Source organism: Erithacus rubecula (assembly GCF_903797595.1).
Source record: "Erithacus rubecula genome assembly, chromosome: 15".
NCBI classification, from domain to species: Eukaryota; Metazoa; Chordata; class Aves; order Passeriformes; family Muscicapidae; genus Erithacus; species Erithacus rubecula.
The window spans coordinates 6029701-6056615 of record NC_136667.1 but is presented as its reverse complement, the minus strand read 5'-3'; the positions used below and the strand labels follow the sequence as shown (position 1 = coordinate 6056615).

Here is a 26915-nt window from a genome sequence, read left to right as displayed (position 1 = left end):
CAGAACAAATGCAGGAATCTGGGGGTGTTTGGAGGGTGCTGGTATAACAGAGGGTGGTGAGCCTGAGGCAGCAGGAAGATGGAGTGTGGTGTGCTGATGTAATGCTGTCCATGAGGGACTGGGAAAGGATCCACAAGGATCTCTGCATCAGAGCTGCAAATCAGAATCTTCTGCATTGCAAGGAGAGGATCTGAGATCCCTCATCGCTGGTCGTGAAGAGCAAGCATCCGCTACTTCTTCAGGTTAATTTAGAGAAACCATATTCATGGTACATTCCTGATCATCTCCCACACTTGTGAAGTAAAACCAGTCTGGCTACACAGGTGATTGAATCACATCCCCTGGTTACAGCCTAAAGGAGTTCCAGCCCCTGGAGCTAGCTCCTCTGCAAAGACAAGGACACTTCCCAAGTCTGGGGCCAGCCCAGCTGAATTATAAATAAGGAAGGTGAAGCACCAAGAAGCATAAGCAGACACCTGGACCAGAGCCATGTCAAGTGATCTATATGTGGGTTCAGCCAAAACCCTAAATGCAACAGCACTTAGAGACAGGCAAAAAGAAACTGTGTCCAGTGTTATTGTTGCAAAGATCTTCACTGAGCACCCAGGGACTGCAGTGGAGACACACACTATCGTTATGTATCCATGCCTCTCCAAAATCCAGCTGTGCAACCATCCAAAATGTCGTAGGATGTTTGAGAGAGATACCCTAAGGCCACTGACTATCACAAAATGTAAATCTTTTTAAACAGACAAACTCTAATATTTCTTTTCCTCATGGAAATAATCTATGTTAGTGTTTAAGACCTCACTAGAGGGCGATACATAGATGGGCTACAACCAACCGAGCTATTGCCTGTGCAGGCAGTGAGATCTTGGAGAAAACTGGCCAGCTGCAGGCTTGGGGGGTAGGTTTAAAAGGTCTGTGCTTACCAAAACAGCCTCCTGAACACCTCTCTCTGGTTCACTTTATTTCTCTTTAGCTGTTCACTGGAAAGCACCAGTCCAGGGGCCCAGGAAGTTTACCCAGGACCTGGGTGTGAGCCAGGTCTCAGCGAGGCATTGGCAGCTGTGTCATGACCAGGAACATTCCCATTTCTACACAACCCACCAAGTACCAGTGGCTTAATGAGCTGAAAGTCATGCTGGACAAACCAGGTCCTTGAAGGCAATAGTGGAAGGCTGAGGAGCAGTGCTTGGTGCTGCTTTGTGCATCTGGGGAATAAAATCAGTGTAGAGCTTTGTGCTCCTGCAGGAGCACGTGTTCATAGCCCTGCTGCTCAGGCTGTGCAAGTGAGAGCCTGGCTGTGATGCTGAGGCAGAGCACTCTGATAAAGATCCTCATTTTCCATCACCTGCAGATAATGTGGAGTTGCCACATCACAGCAACACTCTAGGTGACACAAAGGCATCAATAGGCAGGGGTCTGCTTAGGAAAATGAATGTTAAGGAATGTTCTAAATATGGAAGAACATCAAAAGGTAAAGGGAAATCACCTGTGTCTTAGGTAGGGCTCATAGGTAAAAACTGCAAGTGGCTCTAAAGAACTGGCGGGAAAAGATGCAATGAACCATCACTCTGGATCACAAGGATTTTGCTGGCTGTGGGCACATTCCAGCCCCTGGCAAACATTACAAGTATTACAACTAGCTGCAAATTTTTATTTATTTAATTTTTTTTTTTTTTTTTTAAAAACAGAACTTTCTATTTATTCCAGTGGAAACTCCCTGAAAAGAAAAATTGTTCCACTCAGCTACTGTTTGTGTTGGATGATTCATTTGACAATTTCAAACTGGCATTTTGGGAAATGCTTACATTTTTCCCTCTTATTTTCCATTATTTCAGGCTAACCTTATGCTAATACGATATTTTGTTGTTCGTTCTGTTGAGTTGAAAAATCACCGAGGGCTGCCGCGGTTCCGTGGAGCCCGGGTACCCCTGTCCGGCGGCGGCCGGTGCCGCCAGCTCGGTGCCTCAGCAGCTGCTGCCGGGTGGGTAAAGGACAGGGCAGGGATGGCAAAGGACGCGGCAGCGATGGCAAAGGACGGGCAGCGATGGCAAAGGACGGGCAGCGATGGCAAAGGACGCGACAGCCATGGCAAAGGACGGGGCACCCATGGCAGGGACCGCTCCTGTCCCTCTGTCCCGACACGAGCGCACGGAACGCGCCCCCGACAGCTCCCCTGGATCAGCCGCGGGATGCAGCAGCAGCGACTCTGCGAACCGCACCGGAGCTCCCAGCCCCGTGTGATTCCCGTCCCGACCGCAGGCACGGCCCCGGGCACCGGCCCCGCACTCGCACCGGAGCCCGGCCCCGCACCGGAGCCCGGCCCCGCCGCCGCCCGCCCGTCCGGCGCCTCCCGCTCCGCCTCCGCTCAGCGTCCCGCGGCCCCGGCGTCACGAGCTGCACGGTACCGACCCGCGGCACAGCAGCCACCCCGGCGGTGGCGAACCCGCCCCCGTCCCGTCTCGCTCCCCGGTACTCGCCTGGCTCCGCGCGGAGCCCGCGGCGCAGCTCGGCGCTCGGCCGCGCTGTCATGCCCGCGGCGGGGGCGCGGCGCTGCCCATGGCCGTGCCCGGTGCCCGGTGCTCGGTGGCTGCGGCAGCGGCGGCCCCAGCGCTCGGTCCCGGAGCGGGAGCGGGAGGGGCGGAGCGGGGCCGGGCGGGGCCGGGCCGGGCGGGGCCGCGGCGCCCCCACCCGCGCTCGGTGCCCACGGCCGGAGCGCCGAGCCCCGCGGGAGCCCCTTCGGGCTCGGGAAGGGGATCTGAGGCTGCCCCGGAGCTGCCTCTGCCACGGTGGGCGCTGCCCGGAGCTGGTACGGAGAAGGAGCGACTCAGAAAGTGACGCTACGAGATGGATTTTCTGGGCAATCGCGGTGGGAGAGCCAAGAAGTGACAGGAGCGGGGACAGCGGGCACGTGTGCTCTGGAAAGCCGCTCTTCAGCGCGCCAGGGCACCTGAGCACTCTGTTTCCCACTCTAGGACTCTTAAGGCTCCTCTGGTGGGGATTTTTGCCATACCAGGGAGAGCAGAGTGGGGTGTAACAGCGCTCAGAGACCGGCCCGAGCTCCTGCCGTGCTCTTTCTGGTGCTGCTAGAGTGGGGCTGTCTGCGATGCTGCCAATTCTAGTACCAGTTATCATAGAGAAGGCAGGAAAAGCAATAGGAGCCCAATTGCATTCCCTTTCTGCCTCCTTCCCTTCCTCCCCAACCCCACTTGTGGGTTTTAGTTGTTGCTGAGTAGGAAGTTTCCTTTAGAAAGTTTTCTATCTGCACTGCAGGGAAATTCTGTGTCTATGGTGAAGTCTGTTTGTGTTGAGAAAGAAGCCTCTTGAGAGACTGTTCCAAGGTAAACACATAGCAAGAGCACACACTTTCACAGTTCTGTCAGTTTGAGAAATATCTGCGCTATAAAACCCTCTCTGGAGATGTGCTGAAAGGGATATTTTACATGAGAATAATGTACTCTAATCCACGTTAAGCTATTTTGATCTCTTTAACGTCACAGGTTCAGTCCTGCAAACAACTTAAAGTGTTAAAAAATGAAAGTCTTTAGAAAACGACAGTGGAGCACATCTCAGTCACACAGACTTTCTTGGAAAGTCAAAAGATTTTTAAAAACTATGAAGAAATATGAGGAAAACTGTATTTGCCATCTGGTACTGTGTGGTCTGATCTTTGTTTTCTCTCTGCATACAAGATTTGACAAGTTGTGAAATTTCGGGAATGACATCTCCTCTGTCTCCAAACAGCCCTTACAAGTACTTTGGAACATAAGATATCTAAGAGACATTTTCAGAAAATGAAATAGTAGCCCCCTCCCCCCCCCCATAAATGTGATTTGCCTTTAAAAAGACAAAATCAAGCAGCCAGTCCCCTTCTTCCCTTCCTCCTTCCTGCCTACCCCCCTGCCCCCCTTGCCTCTCCACACACGTTCATGGAGTGTTCCAAGCCATGCAGTCCCTCCCCATCAGCTCTCATTCTCCTGGGAAATACCTCAGGAGGCATTTCCTGTAAGCAAAAAGGTACCACTGGGACAGACTAATTTAAGGCTGCAGTCAAGACTAGTGCTCGTTAGTGCATTTCATCTGTGTTTTTCCATGTCTAGTGTCCACAGTCTCAATATGGTTCTGCTTACTGTTGTAGCAACAATACACTAATTAAAATGGCACAACCTTTTCCAAAGGATTCCCATGGATAAAATTCAAATCCCATAAAATCCATGTGCCATATGTCAGGAAAATGTGTCAGGAACAATGGGAACATTTCTCCTAAATTTTTGAGCAAACTTAAACAGAGAATCATCTTCCCTCCTCTTTGCCTCGTGCCCAAGAAACATACATGAATGATCAGTTTCTGAAGAACACCAAGTCTTCATAAAAAAAGAATCATAAATAGCCTACTGTGTTTTCAGACCAGTTTTTTTATGGTATCACAGCAGCCATGTAGGGAATCAGATATGGAGAAAGGAAATAGTTGTATTGGGCTGGGGTACAAATGCTCAGGCACTCTTCCCAAGGAGCAGAATTAGTGCTGTGGAATTTAGAAAGGTCATCTCTGCTTGTGTTGGCTTTGCCTGTGAGTTTGTTGCTCCACTCCATCATCTGTGTATCTTTCTGAATCACTGCAATGCTGGGTTTGGTTCTTGTTTTTTTTTTTTTTTTTTTCCTTTTTGAAATCTGAATACACATCAAGCATGTTTTAAAGCTACAGCTGCTCCAAGCCAGCTAAATTGGCTGCAAGCCTGGATATTATAGGGAGGAATTCAGTCTTGGAAATCTGACAGCATCAATGGTCTTTAGATCCCTGATGTCTTTCAAAGGGGCCCTGAATGTCACTGCTCCACTGAAACAGCCTTTTCTGGCAGGTAAGCCCATTAGTAAACAGATCAAAACCAATTTGTAACAACTGTAGCTCTTAGAGTAAAAAAATCTTATTGAAAAAGAACTCAGCACCCTCAAAAAATGAAACCCCAACAGTTTGGAATTTGTTTTCAAAAGGGCTTTCAAAATAAATTCCTTGACAACTGTTATTTCAAATCATTTGCTTTGAAGAGATGCAAACTGTGCATTATCCCATAGGAGGCATCATAGAGGGACCCAATTCCACACCTCTGGCTCCATCTACATTAGAAAATGAAGAATAAGCCAAGGGATTCCACTCCAATGCAATTGTTTCCTTTGCTGGTTATGGACTTGTTTCAGAACATGGTGCAAACAGGGAAGGGCTGGGAAAACTCTGTTTGTTTATGGGACAGGGCTGGAAACTTTGCTGCTGTCAGAGCTCCATGACGTTGCTGTGGGAGCAGCAGTGATGAGGTCTCTGTCTGACAGAGCCACTCAGACACACCAGGGAAAAAATTATCAACCAAGAGGAATATCTTGTTTTACTTTTTGGACTTATTACTTGATAGTGAAGAGAAACTATTTGAAAGAGTCTACCAACACACAGGATCAACAAATAATTCCATCATGTTCCTGGTTTTGTTTTTTCCATACTACAGTGCTGCAAACACAGAGCATGACTCAGGGTTTGCCATGCTGCTGATATTGCTGCCTGTGCCTGTAATGCTCTGATGTCCAGTGTCCCTAGTTAGATGAAATGTGGGAACTAGTTAAGACACTTCATCAATCCAAGCCCTGCACTGTCAGTGAGCTGAAACCAGGGAAGGTCCTCCTTTTCTAACCCTAACCCTAAAGCTTCAAGCACTAAGTCTTGGGCTGCATCTGAGAGCAGGAGACTGGGTTAGCTGGGGCATGGGTCAGATCTGTAAAAAAAAATCTGTGTTCCTGTGCCATGACTTGGATTGTAACCTTTGATGTGTGAAGGCCAGCCCATGACATCCTCCCTACACAATGTCATTTAACACAGTTGCCCAGGATTAATCTTGTTCTCAAGCCAAAGGCTGAGCTGGCCCCTGCTATAAAAGTCATTCATCCTATAGTCATTGTGACCTCCTCTCCCTGATTTACATGGTGTTTCCTTTAGCAGGGCTAGCTGGCATCCTGTTTGCCTGGTTCCTTTGTGTGTTGTAGCTTCATTCTAGGCTGAAAATACCATCAGAGTTTCTACACAATAATTGGGCATGCCTGAAGAGCATGAAGACTACTAAAAGTAATATGCTTCTAAATGGCAGATGCTCCCTTTTCTTTCCTCCTTCAGGGCAAGAAGTCAGTTTTATAAAAGGATTTCTTGCCACAGTCCTCTGAGCCCCCACACCAGGTATGCATTTCCCATGCCACAGTTGTCAGTCATTGCCTTTCTCACCCTCAGCCTGAGGACCCTTACCTCTCATGACTGACTTGCTGCTTTGTCAAAGATTTATTTTTCCCCAATTAGGAATATGTTCCCTCACTGCCTGTCTAGTATTTGTTAGAGTGGGGTGACACATAGTTTTACTGCTAGGTCATGTAAAAAATGTATTCACACATGCAGGTCCTCCCACAGGTGCACCCTTCCTCTGCCCCCAGCTCGGGGCTGTGCTCCTGTGTGCAATACAAACACACAGCATGTCTTGCTGCAGGATTAGAAAAAAACATCACTCCTGTTTTGGCCAAAATTATTTGGCCAGGGTGCTGCTGCTTTTGTCATCTCATCTTTTGTACTTCCATGCACACAAGACCAGCCAGTTCCAGCAGGGTTAAACCATCATTTAGTTGTAAATACCCATGCAAAAATCCACAATCCTCTGAAATTGGTGGGATAACTCCTTGGTTCCCCCTGTTCTCCAATTTCAATGAAGCTTTAATCACATGAGTAAGCCCAGTGAGACTGGGCCATGATTTAATCAATGTGATAATTAGCTTTGCCTTACTGCTGTTTCAGAACAGAGGAGACTCAGAGAAGACAGCCTCTGGAATAGCAAAGCTGTATTTTCTAAACAGTTTTGCAGAGATGTGGGAGGGAGAGGAAAGGGAATGAGCTGGAGAACAGGTCTTTAGATCTTTAATAGTAATGGCATGAGGAAGGCTCTCTTCCCATGCCTGTTCTTGTCATTGCCTGCCTGGAAATAGCTTGACACAAAGCTGGTTTGAAAGGGCAGGAATGTCTATTTGCATTGGGACTGCTTAATCGTAGGTAGAATAGAAAATTAGAACTCAAGGCTTGATTCCCAGCTGGAAAGAGCACCTTCCCAGCTCTGCTGTCACACACTGGGTCTTGTTGAGGCAGCTGAAAGGCAGGAGTTCCCTGGATGCTGGAGACCTGTGACTTCCTTTTCATCCTGAACAAATGCCAGGTCACCTGAGAATTCTGCTTTGTGAAGCTGATGTTGAAGTATTCTTCATGCAAACTACCCCACAGAAACACTGAAGCAGCAAAGGCTTGTGCCATGCAGTGATGGAGAATAAACCTTGGTAAGATCCATTACAAAACTCTAAAAGAGGCCCCTGAGCACACTCAGGGGAAATTTTCAAGCACTGATAATAATTTCCCTCCAGGTTCCACCCTCTTGCCTCACTGCAATGTAACATCATAGCAGCCAGAGATTTAGTGGTGTTGGATTAAGTCCAGATTTCAGACCTGGTCCTGAACTCTGCCTTTCATCTCTCTTTGATAAAGGCCTGAAAAAAAAAAAAAAAAATCTGAAAAAAGCACAGCCTCTGTATGGTTGCAGAGGGGAGGATTGCACAGTGGGGGCTTGGGTTTGTTTCTTTTCACTTTCCTTGAACTTGAAAATACCTATTGGGGTTCTATACCACAAAACAACCTTTCTTAAGAGGGAGCAAGCATGGGAAATATGAGGTCAAATACTCAATGGAAGCAAACTCAGGATGACAGCAAATGTTGCAGTGTGACCTGACCTTGGTGGTGTCTGGTATCTGCTGTAACAATACACTGAAACAGGGTCATTTCAAGAGAAAATACTCCAAATTTTGGCAGGCTCAGAGAGCCTTTTCTATGGCCCTATGTGGCAAAGCTTTTTAAATATAGTTTAAACAGACAATTAAAGCTATGTATTTTCTGAAATAGTTTAAAATGAGTTGCAGTGGCTGTTAGAGTACACCCTATCTCCTCAAAGGCAGTTGAGCTCAGGAGATCCTGTCAGATGCTGTTGGTGCCCAGGAGAGGCTGGACTCAGATGTGTGTGCTGCTTGGTCTGGATGTTCAGCAGCTGCTGATAACCTGAGTGTGCTAAAAAGGGGCTTTTGTTGCTCTGGGTCCTCCAAGGGCTGGGGGGCAGCTGATAGTCCCAAGCTCCATCAGTGCACATTGCACTGGCTGTGAAGTCACCCTCAATTTTATCCTGCAGTTCAACCATGTCACAGAGCTGCTTCTCATCATTAATGGACATCAGAGCTCCTCCCTATGCCCACATCAGCTCGTGGTGGCTGGTTCTTTGTGACTGGCCATTTATGGGAAAATATGTGCTTTTGAGACTATGAGTTTTTGCCATGGAAGCACTCTGCCTATGCAGACAGGGCTGTTCTTCTTGCCAGCTTCCAGCCTTAGTCCTGTGTACAAGATTTAGCCTTTGGAAAAGGAGGTAATCAGTGCATCCCACGTGTGTTTGGAGAGGAATGCACAGGCAGCTTGTGAAAATGATCTAGTGCATGTGTTGAGCACCAAGAATGTCAGCAGGCAGAGCACTGAGGGCTCTACAGGGGCAACCCACAGCTCTTTGCACTCATTGCTGAGAGCAGTTCTGAGCAACAACCATCAAACAGCCACAGCTCTGAGGAGCACAGTGTTCATCCTGGGAACCTGGACCCCCAGGAACTCCTTCCTTCCTGTTTCAAATGGATTAGTTATGAGCAGCACAGCAAAGTTCAGATGGCTTGCACAAAAAATTATTTTAACCTGAAATAAGAGAAATAAGACCTGGGAATAGCTCCCAGTCTGGGATCCAGGATCAGGAACTCCACAGGAGACAGACTGGATAGCACAGGTTACAAGTGATGGGCTGAGTGAGATAAACTCAGCTGTGAGATAAACTAACTGTGAGATAAACAGCACTAACAGGTTAAGAGTGGCTGCAGACCCCATATCTCCCAAGAGGAGCACATATGAGTTAATGTGAGACACACCATGTGTGTTTGAAACTGTATGGCCCCAGCATGTGTTTTAGGATGGGTGTGTTTACAGATGTTTTTGGCCCACTTAAAATATCCTTGGCAAGAGGCTTTTCTGTGAATCTGAACCAAGCCAAACACACCTCTGAGATCATTACTGCCATGAGATCACACCTAGGCACAGTGCTCAAGACCTCTGAGGGCTCCTTTTGTCTTTTTTTTTTTTACATTTTTTTCTCCTATTTGAAGCTGATCCAGGGCAATTATAATCCACCAAAGGAACAAACTGAAACCCTTTACAAACCAGAGCTGTAACAGCAGGACAAGGAGATGGCATGCAGGGGCTAAGACAAAGTGTGTGTGGCTGTGGTGGTCTGATTCTTCAGGACTCCAAACTCATGAAGTCAGTGTACATATCAGATTACCATGATCCTCTGGAATTTTGAGCAGAGCCTCCCACTAGGTCACCATTTCTATGTTTTCACTTTCTGAAGGATATTTATGAACAGGCTTGATTTTTTTTTTTTTCCCCTCTACTTTGTCTTCAAACCTGTTAATTTCATTTCTCAACCTCTTTGGCCCATGCCATCTGCTTTTCAGGAACCTGGCTTAGAGAAGGGTCTGATTTCAAATCACTTGCTAGCACCCCAAGGTGTAGGGAGTCAGCTGCATCTTGGTCTAAGACATGTGGGTCAAGCAGTCTCCAAACAAAGCCTTTTTTTTTTTTTTAAATTTTTTTTTTTTAGCAGAAGAAGCAAAAACTTGGACTGCAAAATGTTGAAGCTGTAGGGAGGAGTGTAGTTGGAAGGCTACTGCAATGAAGGATGAAACTTCTGTTTTCCCTGTGGTAACACAGATATGTGTGAGTATTTTTTGTAAGAAGAAGATGGCTCAGTGACTGAAAAATCAGGAGAAACATTTCTGGAGGAATTGCTCTCTAATGACCCTCAGACCCAACACTACAGCAACTCTGAAGCCTCTCTGCATGCTCAAGGGAGCTTTGAAAAGATGCTGTCAGTTTGCTTGAAGGGATGGACAACTCTTGCTGGACCTTGGCACCCTACCCAGAATTTTTCTTCTTCAGACAAGGACGTTGGATATAGAGGATTAACAGGGTAAAATAAGGGTGTAGTTGATGGGGTTGAAAAGGTGGTCAGAGCATCTGGGATGGAGTGTTCTGTTTGGAGCACAGAGCAGGCTCTGCATCCTTCTCCTTGCCACCCACAGACATTCTGCCTCTCATCTCCCTTTGCAATCCTCTCTCACAGCCATACACAGCCTCTTTTGTCTCGTTCCCACTCCCTTGACACCACCCACACACCCACCCATCCACTCTCTCTCAAATACTTTCTTCTGCTCTGGTTTTCATGCAGATGCCTCCCCTCTGGAGGGTGTCTTGCACAACATCCCCTCCTGCCTGGCACTCGCAGCCTCCCTCTCCAGACCATATGCAGAGCAGAGGCATTTCCTTTTATTGTCCCTGCAGCCCCACCCAGCTCCCGTCTATTCCCTGCAATAACACATTCAGACTGGAAATAGTCCTGTTCAGAGCAGCCAACAGACAGCACAGGAGAGCTGTCTTCACCCCAAATTCTTCTCCTTGTAGACTACTACTTCCTGCCCGTGGTCCCAGAGGAAGAGGCTTGGAAGATGTGTTGATGAGATGTGCTGCTCAAAGGCTGTGAGAATGTTTGCAAAGTACCTCTGTGCTCTGTTCTGCAAGAACAAACCTGGCACAGGCAGCTTCTACAAGGAGTTCCCCAGCAGATGCATTTCTGGGACATCCACCTGGCCTGCAAAAATGTGAGAGCAGAATGACATGGCAATGTCTTTATGGGTGGTAAAGCACTTAATGTCCTTGTTGAGGGTGATGGCAAAAGGGTTGGACAGGACCAGTGATGACCACCTGAGACCACCAGTTTGTATTACACAAGTCACAGGCAGAACAGCTTCAGTGCAATCAGAGAAATAACACCAGCTTGTTCATGCCAAGGAACTGACCCTAAAAGGTAAATCTTAGTAGGTGACAAAAAAAAATCCACCAGAAATAAGATCATAACCAGGGCCCTGCCCAAGTAATTAACTTCTTCCTTAGAAAAGTAAACTTGGAGGCAAAGAGCATTTCTGTATTGCAATTAGCTGCAGCCTACAGGACCACACTGGAATAGGGGAGATTTCCAGCAGTGTCTCTGAGCTTTTTCCTCTCCACTTCCCCATAAGGAGCTCCTGTGCCAGTCATAGGCTGGGAGCACTTTTGGCTTTCCATCACTGTCCACTCATGAGAGGCCAAACACAAACTGGAGTCCACTATTTAATGCAGAGCTTGTCAGTCCTTTCACAGGAAATCTAAGTCTTCCCTTACTCCTCATCTCCAGAATTCCAAGACCCTGCCTCTGCACTGCCAGCTCCATACAGAGCCCAGAGGAATGTGCTACAAGACCTGCTCCTTGCTTTATCTGTGGTGTTGGTGTATTTTGCTAGCAGGGTGCACCTTGATAGTGAAGGATCAGCCATGCTGATAGTGGAGAAGCTCTTAGTGAAGCACAGCCTGACCCCTAAGCCATCAGACTCTGGCATGGAAAGGACAAATGATGCCCTGGAAATCACTGGGAGCTGGCTGGGTGAAATGTTTTGCTGGGGTGAAGTTGGGATAAGATCTGCAGGCACCATGCAAACTCCGTGTCAGCACTGCTGCTGGTAAAACCAGCTTATGTCAGTTTAAAGAGAATCTAGAGGTAAAATATGGGCAAAAGAACAAATAGAAGCCAAACCCCTGTGGTGGTCAGTGCCAGGGCTGGGATGTAACAGCCAGGGCAGCAGTCACTCACTCAAGCTTGCTGTGGATATGCAGAAGCAAATAAATAAAGCAGGGAGGCCACAGAACCTGGACACTCCAGGTCTGTATCTCTAACCTCTTCCTCTCCTCATGTAGCTGGAGACATTTGGCAAGGAATATTGTTCCAGCCCTTCCTGAGCTGGGGGAGTGAAGGGCACTGAATCCACCAGCCCTAACCCTTGATCCACCATGGCTGTCCAAGAGTGGTGAGACCATGGGCATGTGGCAAACCTGACTGCTGCCTGGAGATGGTTCTAATAGAGAAACTCACATTGGGATCACTTCTGGGACATTCACATCCCTGCCAGCTGCCCAGAGCAGGAGGAATAGTCACTGGCTCTGAGAGGTGCTCAGTGCTGATTTCTGGAAATGTCTGACAGTCCCAGTAAGAACTACTGACTATCCTTGCCAGGGAAGTCATTGCCAGAACTTTGTTCAAAGTTTAATTAATTATGAGCTTAATTACTTTTGTGTTATATGCAAAAGGAAACCCCTTTAGCAAGGACTTTTGCCACACAGACAGATGAGAGATCTACATTTTTCCAACCAAAACTAATGAATCTGATGAAAATTTGGTGAATATTTGCAAGTACTCAGATGTAAAACCTCCCAGTGCTTAGACCTCACATCATTTTATGGCCTGCTAGACTTGGTTCACAATTCTTTCCCTCTCCCTCCATGTTTTGAGGTGCTAATAATGCTTATGAAAAAGATGATAAAGTGAGGATCTTGTGTTCCATTGTTTTATATAATTTCTACTACTAAAAATGTAATTACAAAAAGTCACAAGACCACTTTCTAAGTGTGAAGACATGCAATTCCTCTGGCTTTGTAGTATGGCTGGGCATAATTCCATTAAAATTCATTAAAAACACCATGTCCAGGTGAATGAGAGCCTCCTGGTGTGTGTTGTAATGGAATTACATGTTTTTTATGCTCAAAATAAGCAAAGCTATCTCTTTATGGCCTCTCCCATCTCATATAAAGATATATTTAGGTTTAATTGTGAAGTTCTTCACAATTCTTGGGTGAAAAGTTCAAAGTGCCAAGTACTACCCTGCTGCAATTATCAGTCTGGCCCCCTATTAAAAATGCTGTGATGTTCATCCTTATTAGAGAGGGGGACCCTTCTCATGAGGATGAACTGGTGTCAATCTTTTCTTTTGGAGTGTTGGATCCCAGACTTCCCTTCTGCATCTGACATATGGGTTTTATTGTTCAACTGGCTTTCTTCTTGCTCAAACATGCTGGCTGAAGCACATGGAAAGGGAGGAGGGCAGACATTCCTCTCTGTATATGTTTGAGCTCTTCTGTCTTCTTGCTATGTGGTCCCAGGAACACAGGGAGGTCCCTGCATATTTATAAGCTCTTTGTTTCCCACTTTCCAAGGCCAGAAGACACAGTCTGGTGTCTTGTGTCTCTTTTACCTCTAGGCTCTGAATTTGTTATAAACAGAGCTGAGATGCCCTCACCAAAGCACTGTGCAGCTAAGGAACTTCCTATTGGTAACCACTGTGGTAATAGAGCAAGTTACACCAGAAAAAAGGCAGAGGAGGTCCTGGCAAGGCACTTTTCTTGCACTAATCTTGGCAGAGGGTGCTGTTCTCATCACCATGAGATCTGGCACTCTGCACCTTGGCCACTGGCACAGCACAGGTAATGGATTTGTTGGCTACACTCAAGTTCATCTAAGTGCACAGGTGCCTTCCACTGGGCTTTGGACTTGGTGCCTTTGCTAATAAAATTGTCAGATGATCCCACCTGGTTTTGGCATCACCTTTATTATTAAGCAGGTCATTATTGACTGGATTGTTCTAATAGCTCAGTGTAAAATTTTGCATAAGCACAGGTCACAAGGTGGTCACTCAATCTCATGCAAGGAGAGGAATAGAAGAGTCAATAGAAGACTCAGGAGTAGAAGAGTCAGAGTTCATTCAGTTTATGGACATGCCTTTTCTCATTCTGTTTGGGAAAAATGCTGCAAACCATGTATGATTGAGAAGGTGAGCTGGTAGTTTATCATGTGGACTGGGTTTCTGCTAATGTGCAGGAAGTAGAAGGAGATATCCACTTGTTAGCACAAGGTCTTGTCTGAGATTGTGAAGTTACTTCACAATATAGATCCATGATCAACACGGCACAAAAGTTCTTATTTATCTTTCAGTCAAAACCTACAAGGTATTTTATGTCAGAGAAGGGATGAACTAGGTTATGTGCTTTTCTGGAATGAAAACAGTGGGATGGCCAAGGCCCAGGGAGCTGAAATGCTGGGGAGGGGGAGCAAAAGGAGCCAGGACACCCTCCTGGGGTAGCAGTGAGACACTTTAACCCCCTGGGCTGTGGGGAGGGCACCTGGGCTGTGCACAGGCACACTCTGCCTGCCCACAGTGGCTCCAATGGCCAATCCTCCCTGAAAGAGCTTATTTAGCACCTAGGTGGGAGAGCACAAAGGAGGCATGGAAGTGAACACAGTGAAACCAGGCTTTCAGCTTTCCACCCTTTAAAGGATGAAAACATAAGGGAAGGTGTCACAAGTCAATTTGCTTTGGCAGAGAAAGGGGGAAAGAAACCCAGTGGGCTGGCTGGGGGCCAGAGGGTTTGTGCTGGCCACAGGCAGGGTGATTCTGGGCTGAGGAACAGAGCAGGGTCTGTGCCTGGGGCTGCTGACCCAGCTCTGAGCACTGGGGAGGGATGAAGGTTCTGTGGGGTGAGGGCAAGGACACACCAGCTGCTGGTATCATCTGAGGTCCTGGCCTGTGTCCTGCTGTCCTGCAGGGAATTCCTTTCCTTGCTCCAGGATGTGTGTGTGCCAGACCCTGTGTGTGTGTTTGTGTGTGTGTGTGTGTGTTGGAATGGGGGATGGAGGGGCAAAAAAAAAGCCACCATTCAAGCTAAATAACCTCCTTGGCATTAACCTTCACCTTCCTGGCTTTTTCTGCCCAGCTGGACAAAGCAACTCTCTGAGGGATGAGCAAAGGAAGATCCCATTTCTCCATGCTGGGAAGCACACAGGCTTCTTTGCATGGAAATTCTTTAGGGACACCTCAGTTTGTGTCAGTCTCTTGTGTCTCTCTCACTCTGTTCATGAATTTCCACATTCTAGACAGTACTGAAAGAGCCTGAACACCAAACTTGCTGACCTGGAGGAGATAGTCAAGGTTTTAATCTAAGCTGGAAGTGAAAGATGCATCTGCTGAGGCTCTTTAATCAGTAAAGCATGATCATGGTGTTGAGAGTTCAGTCCATGTCAAACCCTCCCCACCTCACACCTCTAGCAATTATTCTGCCTCTGCTCACTGACACATCTGTTTGCAGCTGATTTTATTTTCTTGGAGTGATGGAGACCAAAACAAAAAACAGGACAGATCTTACTTAAAAGGACATGGAAATTCTGCTCTCATCTAACAAGCTGTATCTATCTCCTAACCTGTAGTTCTTGTTTTTGAGTCCTACATATGGAAATTGTTACTCTGAGTTATTACAAATAATTACTTCGTGACACTGGAATTCCTATCCCGCCCATGTTAAGGCTCCCTCGGAGGTGCTGGACTGTGCTGGCTGTTCTTAGGGCATCACTGGGGCAGGAGCAGGCTGCTGTCTGCAGCCTGTGATTGCTGCTCTGAGGAAATGGGCTGTATGCAGCAGAGTTAGTCACAGAGCTCTGAAAAGGGTGGAGGAGCTTTACAAAACTGTCTCGCCCTTAGAAGCATCAGCAAGACCAGATCAGCCAAAGTGTCATCAAAGTGTTTCCCTCAGCTGCCTCCTGCCTTGGACAGCTGCTTATTGAGGTGGTAAAAATCCCTTGTAGGGAAATGACAAACATTTAGAAACAGTCCCAGTCTAATTCCAGCAGCTTAGTAATTTGCCTGTGACCTCACTCCTTCTGTAAAAGTGCATGCAAAAGCTCCAAGATTTTAATCTTGCTCTCCACACCATTGTCCTGTGCTCCCAAAGGTGGAGCAGCTCAGAGAGCTCTCCAGGAAGTCAGAAATCCTCAAAATATTCCTACTAAGATGCAGCAATGCTGATATACAAAAGTTTGCCATCATCCCTCCTTGAATAGGGAACATCAGCCTCACTGGTGGGAAATACAAGCCCATCATTGTGCCAGTCCTGGGACACTGTGAGGCACAAGCTGTGTGCATTGGGTCACAGAATGAGGCTCATGAGCCACGTCACAGGGCTGGGGATGTGACAGCCATGTGACACCCTCCCTCATTACACTGGCATTTTGGGCAGCACGAGCAGCTCTTCTTGCTCCCAAGCATTTTATGGGATCATTGTGAGACACTGTACAGTTAGCAGATGTAAGTTAGGAAGAAAACAATCTCAGAAATGGATTTTTGTGACTCTTGTGACAAATGAACAAAGAAAATAACATATTTCTTTCTGTTTTCTTACTTTTCTGCATAAAGGCCAAAACATTTCAGAAATAAAACAAAATGAAATAAAATCAAACAGCTAAAAACAAACAAATGAAATGTATTGTACGTTTCTGTTTTGTTGTTTGTTTGCTTGTTTTTCCCAAATTAACCTTGGGTAGCTTGAAATCAAACTATTAAAACAGATGAGCTACTGTCTTTTGACTTCTCACATTTTTCAGGTTTTCTGCACAAATAAACTGGGTAGGGGGATTTGGTTGCTGGAAATATTGGTGGCATTTGGTCTGAACAAGTGTTCTTAGTTTGCTCAATATTGCTGATTCTTTCTGCCCATCTTCACCAGGAAACTGCTGCTTGCTGATAAAGGAGGAAAACAGAGGAGAAAAGAGAAATAAACTCCAAGGACTTTGTCTTCCATTTGGCCTTTAGGACTTTGGCTGGAGATGCTCATCACCTTGGCAAAGAGAGCTCACACAGAATTCTTGGGAAGAAATGGAAAGGAGGGGACAGCAGAGCAAGGTTGGTCCAGGGGACAAAGTGATGTGAGGGTCTCTCTAAAACTCTCAGTCTGTGAGCAGATGGGTGTCAGAAGAAAGACATCTGATGGCAGCAAGTGTGGGGGTGTGGGGGCACTGGGGAAAGGGGAAACTGCTGAGGAGAAGCAATTTCAATTCTGTTCTGCTGTTTAGAGCTCATCCATTGGTTCACCCTGGCAGCCAAGACTGCCCACAAGGCTGGGAAGGGCCAGTGTTGCCTGGAAGGAAACGATGATGGGAGAAGGGCAGGAGCAGGGGTGGTGCTGAGCAGGTGGGAGCTGGATGGGTTTAGGGCAGTGGATCTCAGGAACTGCACAGTGCTGCTGGACCCAACTCTGCCTTCTGGCCTTGCTCTCAACAATGGCTACAAGGACTCTGAGAGCCACATCCAGGCGCTCTTCCAGCAGGAAGGAGCTCTCAGGAGCTCTCAGCTGCTCTCAAGGCAGCTTTGTGAGGATATGTTTGAAGGTGGTTTCAAAAGACAAAATATACTGAGCTTTGTGCCTCCTTTCTATGGGTCAGTTTAATCCATCAGGGACTCATTGCAGGGGGCAAAATTAAGATGAGATCTGATCTGCTCAAGGGATGAAGAAATGGAATTCCTCCTGAGCTTTACCCAGTACTTTACCAACCTCCTCTTTACCACAGCCCTCATGAGGATTCTGGTCATAGCTCCAAGGCCTGGACACACCGAGAGCTCTGCATGGACAGAAGTGTCCCTCATCCTTGTAGACCAGGGCTCAACTCTGCACATTTTGTCAGACAGTATTTCTCTGAACTGTGAAACATGAGTTAGGAGATGTGTAATTTGTGTCTTTGACTTACATGAAATATCCATTGCAGTCAGGCTCCCACCCACACCTGGAGGTGCAGGCACACCCTCCCGACATCACCAGAAATTCATACCCCGAGGCTTTTAAAATGTTTTTAATTTTTTATGTAAAAAAATTTCCCCCATTCCTTCTTTGCACTAGTGCCACACACTTCCTAGAATAGGAATTAGTTGGAGATGAGGGAGACAGGCAAGCAGAAACATCTGTCAGCCAAATGGTGACCCAGAACTGAAGCTCCAATTTTCAGTCCATGAATGGCACTTTTTGTCTCTGCTAGAGGGTGAGTCTGGGTGAGTGCCCAGGAGCCAAACAAGAACTGAACAGAGAAAACATCAGCACAGTCAGTAATACAGGAAAAGGTGGAATTTTTGTGGAATCTTCACTCTTTCCTGCTGGTTTCCTGCTTGCTCCATGTGAGCCACAGAGACATGTTTTGTATTGCAAAGTAAAGTGGAGCAGTGATTCTGGGATGACCATACTGAGAAAAATATCCCATGGATAACCCTCTGCCATTAACCTGACTTCAACTTCTGTTGTGATGTGCAAGTCAACCAACAGCTGCTCTGATTGCCAGGAGTTTGGTCCAAGTTCCCATTCTCTTTATTTTCTCATTCCTTTGGTAGCAGCCTGGCAGCCCCCCAGCACCAGGGAGGATGGTGACACTGGAATCCAGTGCCATGACCAGACCTATTGATGTCACACACCTGCATGGGATTTCCCTCTCATGGTCATAAGAGTTTCTGCTTATTGATGTATGCTAGTCTATGTGTGTATTAATTCAGGAAAACCTTTATCTGTAGATGTCTCAAATATTTTTGTTTTTGATGCAAGGACTAGAAAAAATCTTTTGCATGAGTTTCCTGCTGTTGAGGACAGAAATAAAGCTAAGATATTCACTAAGAATTTTTTTTTCATTTTGTTTTAGACTTGGTCTGGCAGTGAGGTGATGTGATTTATGGTGAATACCACATCTAGCACAGGACTGTTGTAAGCTATGTGAGTGTGTGTTTTTATAAAGAGATTACATTTATCTCAAAACCAGAAGGCTGGTGGGGAAACTTTGCCAGGGTCCTTACAGTATCTTGCACAGAAAGGATGGAAAAAACCCAACATAAAACCTTACAAAATATATCATACTGCAGTTTTGGAATTGCTTCCACTACCAAAGCTTGACCTACCCAAGAATAAAACTCAGAATAAATGAGCCTGCTGTTGAAAGAAATGCTTGCTTTATTTTTGAAAGAAAACAGTCCATGCCCCATCCCAAGGCAACAGGCTTAAGAGCAAGTGCCAGAGAGATGGGAGCCTCAGAGATAACACACGAACCAACCCTCTGTTATCATGGCTCAAACATGATTAATTCATGTGGAACTTCTTGCAACAATATTAGTCTGGTGACCTCATTTGTTATACATTTTGCTGCCATTAGAACTCCAATACATCACCTAAAAGATACAGAGCTCACAGCCATCTGTGCTGTACCTGCTTGTGAGGTTCTCTGGATCTGCTTCTCTGCAATTGCTGCCCAGTTCTTTTTCCCTGTTATCTGAAGCTGACAAAAGAGAAAACTGCTGGTAGTGAGTTGGATGGTTTAAGTTTCAGGAGTGGTCCAACATCCCAGCATGTTCAGACTTTGCTTTGGTGCTGGTTGGAGAAATCCTCAATTTGATGTTATTGAGTTTTGGCATTAACTTTTTTTGGTCCTCTTTCCCATCATCCTGGTCAAATCTCTCTTCTTTATCCATCTTCTTAATTCTCTCACTTGACATACACTGGGGGTCTGCTGACCTTCCTTCTGTCCACAGCATGGCTCTCATCTTAACCTGAATATTAGAAAAAGCCAGAACTATTAAATCAGTTTTAAACTGTCTTTTGTTTAATCTACTGTCAGAGGTTGCTGGGTTTGGATCTTCTGCTCAGGGTTTAGGCTGGCAATCCATTTTCAGTGCAGCCATCACTAAAATTCTCTCCATGCTGTTTAGCTCTTATATAATCAAACAAAGTTTGTCAGGTACTTAGAGTCAGATTAATGAACTTTTCTTGAGTTTGAGCCTTGCTCCTAGAAACTACCCACTTGCCTGTGCATTTTCCAAGCCAGCAGGTCCAGAAGATTCCTGTGGGGATGCCCAGCCCTGGAGATGACCCAGCTGTGTGGGAGCAGGCACAGGCTGCTTGATAACCCATGAATCTAAATGCACACCCTACAGTCCCCTGCCCTGAGCTACCCTGATCACTTTACAGGTCTGCACCATGAGGTAAACACATGGGGACTTCACAGCAGTTATAAAACTTCTTTGGTGTCTGCATGGTGAAATGTGTTATTAACAATCAATTTCTTTGTTCTCCCAAGGACCTTTTGTCCCCTTCTATCAATGTACAAACATCACTTAATGCTTTTCCCTTGGCTTTGTTTCATGTAATTCCTCTTCATTTTAGCTTGTATCTGAAACTTGTGGGATGCAACTGTGCAAAAGGATACTTAAGATTGAAACCTAGTAAGAAAAATGCCCTAACAGCAAGATTTGTAAAACCTTGGCAGCATTTCCCAGCATGAGGGGATGGAAGCTCTGCCACTTAAATCATGTTAGTCTGGGCTCAGTCTGCAGCTCAGGAATGTGCTGCAGGGAACCAACTTCTGCTGGGCCAAAGTACCTTTCCATGCATATGAACATTCCCACTCCAGATGTGAGGCTTGGAAGAGATGCCATGGAGTACAGGCAGCTCTTTGTAGTCTTGCAGTTTCATTTTCTTCTGCCCTCATTTTTCATCAAAAGTCCCTGGAATAACTGACAGGTAGAAACATCTAAGAAATAGTGAAATAATGTAAAGCTGAGAAGAAATAATAATTTAGGGAAGGGCAGCAGAAAAGGCAGTGGTCATCTCATTGAAACAGTCTCACCCTAACTGAGCCAACACGAGGAAGATGAGGTACTGATTAGTGCACCTGAGCTGGGAGCTGCCTGTGGCAGAGGATGTGATCTCAGACTGGACACACAAATAGTTTTAAAAAGTGAGTAAATAAAGAAAATGTCAGGGAGGAGTGTCAGAACAGAAAACTTGCAGAGGGTGAAGTGTATTGGATCAATTACTGACTATGAGCAATTTCTGCTGTGTTCAAGAGGAAAAAAATGAGCTGTTTAAGAGACTCTAATGTCCTTCAAAACACATTAAAAGTCTTTATTCCTAAATGCTTTTCTTTTAACTTAATGACCTTGAGATGTTTTGACTGCTTTTCCATAGAAATGTGTACCACCCTGATTTTAGGAATAATCCACATTGATTGCTTCCTGATCCCAATAGTGCTCCCATAGTATTTGTATTCTGTACAAATACAGGAACAAAGAAGCTTGCTGGGCATTAGAGGAACAACCAAGGCAGCCCTTCAAAACCATATTATTGCTTTACTATCCAGAATCTCTAAGAATGGTACCACAATGCTACTTGTGATGCTGTCATTCTCCCTGGAGAAAAGCCTCCTCCTGCTCTCCAGGTGGCAATCCCCTGCTTGCTACAGACCCAGCACATCCATTGCATCCCATTCCTGCCTTATCCCTTACACAGGATACCCTTGAACCAAAACAACCTCCACAGTAGAACTGATTTTGTGATTATTTAGATAAGAATATAAATATTACAGTGCTTGAATTATGATATGGCAGCTGATGGCCACTGAAAAAGAAGAAACGGGGCAGTGTTGGAAGGACCAAGGTTTTTTGATGTAATGGGATATCCCAGTTGGCAGAGCTGTGTATAAACTACAAACCTCCCAAACCACCTCCCTCCAGCTTCCAGTGATTCCCAGGCCATGGCAGTGCTGTGAACAAAACATTCTCAGCTTAAGAGCTTCAGCACTGGACCAGTGATTGTCTATCCTACTTAATTATCTCACACCCTGGCACTATTTTAGCCTTTGCTAATAATACTCTCCTAAATGATGCCTGAACATTGTTTGGACAATATCATAAATCAGGAACAATTGCCAATAGGCAGCATGGGCAAGTGTACAGTTTCATGCTATGCAAACACTGCTCAGATGAACTGCCGCACAGGATGTGTTTTCTTTCATGCACTTTGAACTGAAAAAAAACCCCTGTGATCCAGAAGGTTTTAAGGGTTTGTGTCTTTCAAGTTCTTCCTGAAAGAAAGAGTTTTCACTGCAGAGGACCCCCCAGGATCTCTTTCTGTGGTGCCACTGCTGGCAAGGTCTGGGACAGGCAGGGTCCAACTGGCCAAATGCTGTCAGTGAGTGGCAAGTTCAAAGAGGCTAAAGCCAGGACTCTGTGAGAAGTGAAATGCACCCAATCTTTTTTATGTGGGCTAAAAAAAAATTGGGGAAGACAAACTTGCTTTCAAGCACAGTACATGCAGGGAAGTGTGTGTGCTGTGTAAACTGAGAAAAGGTTTAAGAGACAAATTCTCACATGAAGTCAGAAATACTTTGTATCTTTCCCATGGGCACGTGATGCAAAAGGCTAAGAACCAAGGGATGAAAGGAAAATTATCTGAAATATGCATTTATTTTATTCTTCTCATGTTTTTGCAAGTGAAAAATGCTGCATATGTTAAGAAACTGGAGAGCCCTCTCACTTCATTAAATAAATAAAAGGAAATGTGAGAAGGACCATGCCACAGTCAGTATGCATACATACTTTTATCTATCTCCCAAAGATTGATTAAAGTGAAAAAATGTGTCCCTGAGAAACAAAATGTTTAATTCCCTAAAAAATGACATTGCAAACCACATTTCCATTGACAAATTGCCCCAGTAACAGTGTGATTGGGAGCTGCTCAAAGGGGATGAACGAGCTCAGTGTAGCTGTGAGCAGGGACGCTTGTGGCACCCCAGGGATGGCAGCCAGAGCCCTGCAGAGCTGCACAGGGAGCTCTGGGTCTGCTGCAGGAGTGAAACATGCTGGTATGGCCATGCAGCTAGAGAGCAGGCAATGATATTTTGTCTGCATCAGCCTTGGCTCTCCCCACCACATGGTCATAGGAGCTCCAATTCCCATTGCTAAGTGCAGGTACTCTTGATGATTCAACTCAGGTGTCCTTGAAGAGTAATAATGTCTCCTTTTTCCCCTTGCTCCACTGTGGTTTGCAAATGCCATCACTCTTCGCAGCCAGTCAAACCCGCTGTCCCTGGTCTGACTGAGGTTCCCCTTCCTCAGGATGTGAGCTGTCTGTGGGTCAGCTCAGTTCCTCATTTCATCTCATTTCACATCCTCTCAGGCCTGGCACAGGCCCCTTTCCTGCAGGACATTCCAGGGGTGAGTACACACTTGCACCCTGACCAATGGCTCCTCCACACACCCAGTGCTGGCTGTGGGATGCAGTCTGTCACTCACCCATCCCTTTTGTTCCTCGAGTTTCCCTCGTCTCGAGGCATTAGTAGCATGAAACTCATTAGAGTGCTCATCCCAACTGGAAACACCTGCAAAACCTGTAACTGCCAGGTAGCAAGGAGGAAATTCGCCTGGGTCAGGCTGGAGGATGCACAGTTAGAGCAGTGGGGGAAAGATGGTCATTGTGATCCTGTGCAGATGCAGGAGGGGCCCTGTGCCCAGGAATTGGCTCCATGGCAGCTGTTTGCCATCAGCTGCGTGCACACAGTGCCCAGAGACCCTTAGGGACAGCCCCTGAGCACACAGTGCTTGGCAGCAGGGCTGGGACGGGGATGGAGATGGCACAGCAGCGTGAGTTTGAGTATGGTTTGGGGCTGACAAGAACCCATTACTGGCAATGGCAGGCCCTGCAGTTTTCCTTTTCAACAGTCCCAGCAGAAAGCAGCGGCTGACAGCGACATCGAGGGCCACAGCAGGGCTGTCAGGAAGGCAATTCCCAGCACACGGAATTCTTCGGTGCTGCAGCTTTCCGCAGTGACTGAGCGGGACTGCCCGGCGCTGACTGCCAATGAGCCTCCGGGCACGTCAGCCGGCTCGGGCTTTATTTGCAGTATTTTTACACGGAATTTAAAAATAAAACCCGTCCCCCCCCCCGCCTGCAAGTCGTCCTTGTCCCTTTCTGACCAGCAGTCCTCTCCCTGGAGAGGCCGCGAACCCAGGACCGCCAAGAATGTTCCCACGCAGCTCCTCCTGCACCGGCCGCCGCGGAACGCGGGGCTCCGCCGGCCGCCAGCCCCGCCGGGCGCGGGCTCCCCGGGGCGGGCCCGGGGCTGGAGCGGGGCCGGGCCCGGGGCTGGAGCGGGGAGGGACCAGCAGTGGAGCCGGGACGGGCGGGGAGCGGCGCGGCAGCGACACCTGACGGCCGCGGGAGGCAGCGGGGCCGCTCCGCCTCAGCGCCGGCCCGGCCCCTCCGCAGCTCCGGGCCCTGCCCCGAGCAGGAGCCGCTCTGTGCTGAGGGGAGCCCGGCCCTGCCCGGCCCCTCCGCAGCTCCCTTGCCCCGAGCAGGAGCCGCTCTGTGCTGGGGGGAGCCCGGCCCGGCCCGGCCCCTCCGCAGCTCCCTTGCCCTGAGCAGGAGCCGCTCTGTGCTGGGGGGAGCCCGGCCCGGTTCGGTGCCGAGAGGCGGCTCTGCGAGGCCGGGCTCATCCTCCCCTGCAGCCTCCGGAGCCTGCGCCTCTCTCCCCGTGACTTTGGAAACACAGCGTCTCTCCTTCTGTGTCATCCCCACCTTCTTTGCACCAATCACACTAAATTTGACTTTGTATCTACTAAAAAGTTTCAAATCCTTAATAGAACACGTACTGCGGAATACACAGCAGAGAAGTTTTTACACCACACTTGTCTTCGTGGCCAGCCCAGTTCCAGGCTGTGGCTATCCCGACAGGACACTACTGGAAGAGCCGTGTCCCTGCCCAGCCTGCTCATCGATATTTGCCTGCTCAGAGAAGTGACCCTGCCTCGAGTTACTCTGTCTGCTCCAGGTTTAGGATTCAACATCCGCATTTGCTCAGCCTTTGACAGAGAGGCACGAGAAGGGCCGTGTCCCTGGCAGCCCTTCCGAGCAGCCCTGCAGGCTGATGGATGGCCTGACTCCTTGCCTGTGGGCATTTCAGCCATAAGCAGTGCTCTGGCACGAACGCCTCACTCGGGCCATGTGCTCTGATGGGCAATTTCTTGTCTTTCTTGGTGCCAAGTGTAAGTTCACTGTCTGGATAAAGCTGGGGTGCTGCTTAAAATAGACTTTATGTGCCTTGTTGGATTTGTGCAATGTTCCATAAGCTGCTTTGGAAAGAGGAATTTGTCTCTGCATTTGAACTTTACAGTCTGAGTGTTTTTAAAGCTCATTCACATCCTGGGATAAGATTAAGCCATCAGGGTCAATAAAACCTTTTTCCTTCCATGTACTTCCATGCTCTTGCCTGAAGGGATCTCTGAATCATACCCGAGTAAAGGATGTGAAGCAACTCAGCTGCTTTGGGAAGGGGGAGAAATCCCCAATTGCCACAGGCTGGCCTTTCAGCCTGCATCACTGCTCTAGGCTGTCACATGAGGCACTGCAGAGGGAAAAAGTGTGCTGACAAAATTTCACTGGACTGGAAAACACCATGGAATGTCTCAAAAGTTCCGATACAAGAGAGAGATGTGATGGAAATAGATAATAAGTGTTGAAGAGATTCTGGTGTGTTTGGTGTGTTTGTCCCAGTTCAGCTACAGTGAGAAAGCATATGACTTAATGAATAATCTCTTAAGAGTCCAAAAGAAAAGAAAAAGCTGCCCAAGTTATGAGGGCTGTGGCCTTCTCTCAAAGTACAGTTTTCCTCTTGGGAAGGATGAGAAGTCTTGCAGCAGCCAAGGCAATGCTTATGAAAACCAGGGCTCCCACTTTTGCAAATTCATTAGCAGTTGTACCAACACACACTTCTGTTTTGTCTTTTCTTGTGACCTCTGAAGAGGTCTGATGAAGCAGGTGATCCTGCTGTGACAGATGTTTTTTCACAACATCTCTGAACATCTTCTGTGTCCCAAACGAGGAGGTTTGCTGTAATGATTAAGAGATGACCCAGCAGCATGATACTCATTGTACTGAGACAAAGGTGTGCTGTACAGAAACCCCCTTTTGTTCTGTTATGATGGCCTTGGGGAAGCACTTCATTGCCACAGAGAGAGGTGGCTGATGTAAACCCAACTGTCACTGTTGAGCAACACAGCAGGAGAGCTGCGAGCCAGAGCCCCGCGGTCACCTACTTCCCTTTGGCTGGGACTGCAAGCAGAGGCAGCGGTGTCGAAATGGCCTCTGTGTTCTAAAAACTGCACATCTGCCTCCTCCTGGAAGCCCAGAGTGAAGGGTCCAAGAGGTCAATGCTCAAGGGACATCTCTGTGACACTGCAGCAGTTGCCTGTGTAGTGCAGGACTGATAAACACATCGACTCGTTGTGTAGGTATTCCTGGTATGTTGGTCCCATGCTGTTCCTGCAGCCATTGCTGAGGTTTAACTGAAGAGCAGAACATCTGCCCAGGATCAGAGCAGGGGCTGGCTGACCCAGCAGCCTATCACTTGGGGTTCAGAAGCAACAGATGCTAAAGGAAGAATGGAAGAACTGGGCAACTGGTATCTCTCTAGCTGCAGTCCTGGTTTCCAGTTATCTGTGACTTAGGAACCTTTAGAAGTGATATCTCCAAACATGGAAAGCCTGATGTGGTTTTCTTTCCTGTCTGCCAATTGCTTTTGCCAGCACTGGCCCCTTGAACAATGGGAAGGCATTGCAAAGCTGCTTTTCCTGCTGTATTGCCATGTGGGAGAGAGCCTGGCATGGCACAAAGACTGTAGTCACAGAGCAGGAGTGTGCAGGTTCACCACAGGCCTTTGCCTGCTATACCTTGTAGCCATCACCATTTCTTTGTACCCAGGATATTTATTTGGTAGGATCTCCAGAAAATGGCAGCAGAGAAACTTGGCTAATGTGTGGTTTCTGGAAATAATATGCAGAGAAAAAAATTTAGTTACTGCATGTTCAGTAAAAGACACTGATGAGTGTCAGAAGCAGTTGCTGTCTGTGAAAAAAATTGGGGCAATCCTGTCTTTGACAACTTAAATGCTTGTTAATATTTTTTATGAATATATATATATATATGTATGAATCCACAGTTGTCTTTTTAGAATTCCAGGGTTGGATTCTGTTCTCAGAAGTAACTCTATTGATACCAGCAGTGAATAAAGCAGCTCCATAGCTCATGATTTCTTTAAGGGATAAAGTCTATCAATCTTTCAATTTAAGTCTATTAATTTATCAATCTAGAGTAAGATTTTACTCTTTGTCAAGCCATGTAATAAGATTACTGCCAGAAAAAAAGATAGTCCTTTGATGGAGCAAATACATAAAATATAGCTGTATATTTCAATGATGCACTGGAATTAAGG

General features: G+C 46.9%; 1 protein-coding gene and 1 long non-coding RNA gene across 2 annotated transcripts in view; one reads left to right on the top strand and one right to left on the bottom strand.

The window, feature by feature from the left end:
* LOC306808349 (rho GTPase-activating protein 20-like) overlaps positions 1-2633 on the bottom strand; it is a 29615-nt gene extending 26982 nt beyond the window's left edge. Inside the window, exon 1 of the mRNA XM_079318841.1 lies at positions 2487-2633. The gene's annotated coding sequence lies outside the window, so the exon portion shown is untranslated. The remainder of the gene's footprint in view (positions 1-2486) is intronic.
* Positions 2634-10572: 7939 nt separating this feature from the next.
* Positions 10573-16984, top strand: LOC306808471. Its single transcript, XR_013776047.1, has 3 exons — positions 10573-10812; positions 16571-16746; positions 16917-16984. It is a non-coding gene; the product is annotated as an uncharacterized lncRNA (long non-coding RNA).
* The last annotated feature ends 9931 nt before the right edge of the window (positions 16985-26915 follow it).